Here is a 6,761-nt window from a genome sequence, read left to right as displayed (position 1 = left end):
GAATGGCAAGTGCCGACGATCAATTGCAACTATCATGATGTACACAATGTGGCATACATGGAGGGAAAGAAACTGAAGAGTCTTCGACAACAAATCTCTTCGGCCTAACTAAGTTCTCAGTTTGATTCAAGACCGGCGTGTGGAAATCCTTTGTTAGGAGATGAGCTCCATGTATTTTAATGTTGTTTGCCTATCATTATGTTCTAGTGTCCGAATGAAACCATCTCATTTATGTAATTGACAACTATTTGTGATTTGGAACCTCATTTCTCTCTTAAATGCAAGGCAGTGCTCCTGCCAATCTCTACTATATAAAAAGCAAAGTGGACACAAAAACATGGTCCGTCATTGGGACGGGGCACGATTGCCCTCACTCCCACGTTCCTCCGCCGTCGGTTCGAGGTCCCTCCACCAGGAAGCTGTGGATTTGGCACTCACGGGAATTGCAGCGCACCGGGCTTCCTCCTCCGTCCATCCTCCACACGAAACCCTGCGTCCCCTGTCACTCGCGTGAATTCCTCCTCCGTCCGTCCTCCGCGCGAAACCCTACGTTGCCGCCAGCTCTCCCTCCCTTCGTCCTTCTCCCTACGTCGCCAGTTGCCGCCGCCCCTTCTTGCGTCACCAGCCGCCACCGCTCCTACTTGCCTTCTTCTATCCGCGTCTCGCTCCCAAAGAAGCCGCCGCTCCCGCACGCCCGCACTCCATCCCAGTCGCTGCCCGCGGCGCTGCCCCGTGGAGGTCGCGACGTCGTCACCGCACCTCGCCGGATCTGATGGCCGACCCCCCTACCTGCCTTCTTCTATCCGTGTCTCGCTCCCAAAGAAGCCGCCACTCTCACACGCCCGCATGCCCGCACTTCGTCCCGGTCGCTGCCCGCCGCGCTGCCCCATGGAGGCCGCGACACCGTCGCCGCACCTCGTCGAAGCCACGCGCCTCGCTGGATCTGACGGAAGACCCCTCCCCTACATGCCTTCTTCTATCCGCGTCTCACTCCCAAAGAAGCCGCTGCTTCCGCACACCCGCACTCTGTCCTGGTCGCTGCCGTGCTGTGGAGGATCAGCCAACGTAGGGTCTGAACACTGAGCTACCATGCTGTGGAGGATCAGCCAAGGCAGGGTCTTAACACTTGTGTTTCAGGGGAGGGAGGCAGTTAAGGAGCTCCATACGGCAGCTACACAAGGGTAAGGAATCTTTTTACCGCTCTGCATAGTGGATTTCTATTGCTGCATGTTTAGTGATTTTGATGATCTTATAGAGCAAATTTTGAAAGCATGGTTTGTGTATGATTGTTTTATCTCAGTTCCCCATGAGAGGTGCTTTCAACACATGGAAACATAGCATAGAACTGAAACTTGCTTCCTGATGTCAACGATTGCTTAAAACAAAGTACTGTGGATATTTAATTGTTGAGCCCTTGTCATTTTTAGAATTGGTCTGTGTCCTTGCCAAAGAAAGGTTTATACATTCTAATGGTCATATCTATCTGATTAAAGATTTCCATTTTGTGCCCTCCCCAAAAAAAAGATTTCCATTTTGTGACAGTGATTGGTATTAGTAGCTCTGCGATTGCAACTGATCATATATAAACTGCATTCCTTATAGGTACATTCCATAGATCATCATCAAACTCGGAAGAGGTGAAATGTCTGCCTGGTGGTAAGGCCAAGAAAAAGGTTGTTCCCTACCGCTACTGTCTGTTAGAGTTTTAGCAAAATGGGGTATCTGTGGATAGCTTTTTTCATTGGTGGTACAGAGAATTTCTTCAGTGACAAGATGTTATGATTGAGAATATTCTATTTTATAAAATCTTTGTATGGTAGCAAAGTCGTCTCCTAGCATTTTCCATACTCACTTGAAAGATATTATAGACATTTGGTTTGGGTGCTGGGATAAGGAGGAGAATATGCTTCCTAGAACTGCTAGAAAAAGTTATTCTAAAGGTCAAGTAATACACTTACCTATATTGCTTTGGTTTTATATTATGTGGGAAATGGTCTTGTTATAATTATTTTGACCTATCTATCTTACAGAACACATGGATCACAACGTGGCCAACATGCATCTCAGCATCAAATTCTCACATGGAAGCAGGTGATAGCATTCAGGGATCGCACTATAGTATGTCAGTTTGACAATTTTGGAATTATGTGCTCCATTCCAGTAGCAAACTACAGGGTAAATTTGAGTGATTTAGTCCACGGAACTGACAGTGTGTCTGTTATCTGAACTGACAGTGAAGGAGGGTCCACTGCTTTTCTGATTGTGGATCAACTGATGAAGGTAGGAGCTTCCTGCATTTTTGCGGCGGTGGTGTTAACTCAAAACTATTTTCTGACGGTGATATTGTTATTGGAGAAAGAATAAACTATTTTAAACAATTCAAAAAAAATTGCAATTCCAGTCAACAAATCAGGAAAAATAGGAGTCCCTAGGCATTTGCAACATACCAAATTTAGGGCCCTCAACCAAATAGGAATCCTTATATATATAAGTAACTTTCTAATGTTGTTCAACTTTAGTGAAAAATTGAAATTCGTTAATACATAGAAGTAGGCTAAGCAGAATTTGAGTTTAGAAAGGCAAGTTCTTGTAACTTTTCATCAAGGCACTCTTATTGTTGTATGGTAGATAAAGTTTGCAGAAGTTCCTAGCAAGGCCAAGGCCGATATTATTTGGACTCATGAGTCCACAGTAGAATGTGTGAAGGCTTCCATTTCCTCTCATATTTGTTTTTTATTTTCAATGTATACTACTGATCATATTTTTTCTGTGCATTTCCTTTCAGCTGCTTTTTGGACGGTTAGGACTTTGAGGATCTGGAAGGGCATCTTCAGGTAGAAATGATTCTATTGAAAGTGGGGATAGCATATGTCTATGTCTGTGTGATGCGCTTTCTGGTACAAAGGATATGTATAATGGCCTGCTCATCTTACCTGAAATAGTTCCTTCTATATCTAACTTTATGGTACGAAAACTAAGACATTTTTTGGGCAAATTCTATATTGTACGTTTGATCTACTGAATAGGCAGTCGAGACCGGATTCGTACCCCTGCACCATCTTAAAGTCTGTGCAATCTGCCTTCATTGTGTATATGTCAATGTTTTCTGCAATGTTTTTTTAATCAGTAATTCAGTACCTATATGCCATAAAATGGATTCTTATTTGGCATGTTTAAAAGTAGGAACCCCATGCTCATATATAATACACACCTTTTCCTTTTATATAACCCAACTTAATTTAGAATTGTGTGATAATTCAGAGTTTAAACATACAAATAATTTCTTAGCTCAATAGGTCGTTTCATCTCTTTCTTGATCCTCAGGTTCAAATTTAGTTTGATCTTTTTGGATACATAATAGCTAACATGGCCTCCTGTTAACACAATGCAGTGTAATTGATGATTGATGTAGACTTTCAACAAATAAATTTGATTATTATTACTTCCAGTCATTCTCTTTTATCCTGTAGAGTCCTTCAGTTAGGCATTTCAGCATATTCTGAGGCCTAAGTGTAACAAGGAGTCTAAGTAGCCCTCTCATCAATGTTGACCTGTCAAGAGAGAAATTGGAAATAGGCATGTCTATAACCGTTCATTCTATTCTTTTCTTTTGCCACGAAAGTTCATTGGTTATCTGACCATAGATGGTTAAAAATAAAAGTTACAACACATTCATAAACAATGATATCCTTTATGACTGAAAATGTCTCCAGTGACTATGCTGTAAGTTAACACAATCTTGTGTGTTTCCAGATGGTGTATTTTCTCTAGATCTATGCTAATGTCCTCCTGTGCTGATGACAATGACTTGGAAGATGGTAAGGCCTCAAAACTCAAAAGAAAGATATAGAATGACTGGCATTTTAGGGTTCAATCGCTATCTATATGTCTTTAGAAGTTTTGTTTATCATTTAGAAACTTTCATTAAAGTTTAAATTGGATTACTGCCACATATGATGAATAGCTTTGACAACTTTGCTCTTTTCATGTGGAAGGGTTCAAATGGCAGAGGACACTTTATTTGGTGCATAAGGTTGAAATGCCACTAGCTTTATTAAAAAAATTTCCTCTGTACCTTAGGCACCCTTAGTAAAGGGCATAATAGTTTCCCATCTTCGCTTAGGGTTCTTTGTAAAGGGCAGAATACTTTTCTGTAATTTCAAATATTCCTCTTGGTCCACTTGAAGATTTTCTTTTCATAGCCTCCAATCAATACTTGATGCTTGATAGCTTACAATTCATTTCACTGTGTTTGCATGTCAGGTCTTTTTTGGCAATGGCACACTCGGATTCACAAACTTATCTTCCAACATCGAGTGGCACATCAGGTTCTGGCTCGATTGCCCGTGAATCCGGGTAATGCCATACTATACATTATTGCCGGGTTTGTAGTTTTGGTTTAGATAGTTTGTGATCCGGTTGTTGGCTGCCAGTTCTTCTGTTTCCTCTCTTTCTTCCATTCTACAATTGTATCTAATCTAAATGCAAGTGATTTCTGACCGATCTCTTTATTGATCATTTTTTTGGACATGCTCCACTTTAATCACTATTTACGATCCTGTGTTATTGCTTCTCAGGAGTCAGGCCTCAGGTAGATGGTTGCAACGTGTTGATATGAAAAATAGGTGGACATAGACGACAGTACTTAAGATGGTAAACATCTGGAAGAGGGGCGCACTGGATGTTGCCATGCTATTGGTGTTCGTGCTTTTCAACAACAGTTGCGTGCACCGCTGCATCCCTACGCTCAACATACCTGCTGCTAGCAACCCTTCGACAAACTCCTTAACAGGTCTAATTTGTAATATTTGGTTCCTTACAGTTAGCATCAACAGAAGGAAGCATGCCTGTGACATGTTTGTTAAAAATGCTAAAATGATTCAGCCTTCCGGGATCAATATTTGCCATGTGCATCGCGAATTTTGTAACAGATGATTTAGGTTGAGGCCAAATCCAGTGATTAACATGCATTCCATTTTTTTTTAAAACTCCATGAAGAAATCATGCACTCCATAGAATTTCTTTGTCTATTCATCTTGTCTTGCTTGTATATATTATCTTTAAATAGAGGTGCAAGTTTCATACCTTGCATGTATATGCGTTAAATCTTAACGGAGGTGCACATGGTGCCTTTGTGCTCTAAGATATTCGCCAGGAATGAGTGAAGATAACTTCTATTTATGAATTAAGTAAAGTCAATTGGATGCTCAGAACTTGCAATTCAATTAGGAGTCATTGCTGTAGGAAAGTGATTTTTTAAAAATTATTATGGTTATTGATATTCCAATCAAAATTTTATATCTTAGGTGTTTGAGCATTGCACATTTAATTGGAAGTTGGGGCAGCTGTATTGCTGTGCACAAACTTCATCGCCGACCACTCCAGTGGCAGGTTCTGATGGCTACCAATGGAAGTTGACTTGTTCATTGTTGGCTTGAGAAGACAATTGTTTTTTTATATACAATGATTTGTGCATGATTGTCCATATGAAAATTAATGCTTATGGAGATAATTTGTTTCAACTGTAGCAATATATGTGCAGTGTTTTTAATATTTGTGCTTATTTTCATATTATTATTGTCTCGTGAAACGCTCAGCATATTGCAATATAAATGTTTTGTTGTCCATAGTAACGCACGGGCACGATCCTAATATGTAAAAAAAAAAAGGTTGAGGGGCGAAATTAAGGCTAACTTCCTGTTCTTTAGCCTCCGGTGGAAACGTGCATGACGCGATTGGATGGCCTGTCTTCAGATGGTGTGTTCTGGCGTTTTAGATGTCGGCCTACAAAGGAGGAATGTTCTATGACGCGATGTACGAAGGAAGAAGGGTGACGCGACGACAGAAAGGGGATAGGGAAATGGAATCTTGCCTCTTGGTGAAGGGAGGAGCCCGTCAAGTTTTGGAGGAGCACCTGCGGGCAGACTCCCGGAGGTGAAAAGTAAGATCGACGTCGTTTATTAGATGTCCCCTGTTTTTTTTTAACGACCTGGACCACAGCTCGAGCGTCTCGTGACGCTGGACACATCGAGTGTGTGCGTGTCAAATATATAAATATTTTATTTTCTTCGACTAAATACTACTCCGTAAAAGTTGTAACACCGCAAAGCCGGATGTTTGATGCTATTTAGGAGGACTAAACATGAACTAATTATTGCAGAATCCCTAGCTAATTCGCGAGACGAATCTATTAAGCCTAATTAATCCATCATTAACGAATGGTTACTGTAGCACTATGTTGTCAAATCATAGATTAATTAGACTTAATAGATTCATCTCACGAATTAGACTCCATCTATGTAATTAGTTTTATAATTAAACTATATTTACTACTTCTAATTAGTATCTAAATATACGATGTGACAGGGCTAAATTTTAGCCACCCTGAAGCCAAACACCCCTTTCCCCTCGGAGGCCATTTCTTCAATGGAACAGGCGAGGTTTTTTTTGGTTGTCATTGAGTTTACGCTCTGTGTCTCTCCCTCGGTCTCTCCATCCAGTAACTTATTCTTCTTAATAGCACGGCCGATGTGGATCATTTCTTCGTCACCGGCTCACCGCTAATTTGTTTTAACGAAACGCATTCGTATCAAGCAACATGTTTCTTCCAACTAAAAAATCACTTGACTTTACTTTCAGCTCAAACAGCTTTCTTATCTGTACTATAAAGGTTCAAAACAATTGAAAATGTTTCCCCCTAAACAATTTTCTCCTACCCCTCACAGAAGGACCCACCTGGCAAGTTGAGGGGTACCAAAGTT

The 6,761-nt window shown here is 41.0% G+C and overlaps 1 long non-coding RNA gene across 7 annotated transcripts; it reads left to right on the top strand.

Annotated features, from left to right (window-relative positions):
- Nucleotides 1-382: 382 nt before the first annotated feature.
- On the top strand, nt 383-5,553 carry LOC101775500. Of its 7 annotated transcripts, none has more exons than XR_002677162.1 (8): nt 385-1,181; nt 1,603-1,940; nt 2,031-2,091; nt 2,235-2,280; nt 2,786-2,834; nt 3,754-3,818; nt 4,264-4,356; nt 4,578-4,986. It is a non-coding gene; the product is annotated as an uncharacterized LOC101775500 (long non-coding RNA). The 7 variants fall into 7 exon arrangements; XR_001163487.2 differs by having other exon boundaries at nt 2,031-2,118; XR_002677160.1 differs by adding an exon at nt 5,307-5,553 and having other exon boundaries at nt 390-1,181; nt 1,603-2,118; nt 4,578-4,792.
- Nucleotides 5,554-6,761: the final 1,208 nt, after the last annotated feature.

Source organism: Setaria italica, chromosome III (assembly GCF_000263155.2).
Source record: "Setaria italica strain Yugu1 chromosome III, Setaria_italica_v2.0, whole genome shotgun sequence".
Lineage (NCBI taxonomy): Eukaryota > Viridiplantae > Streptophyta > Magnoliopsida > Poales > Poaceae > Setaria > Setaria italica.
This window is presented reverse-complemented; position numbering and strand designations above follow the sequence as displayed.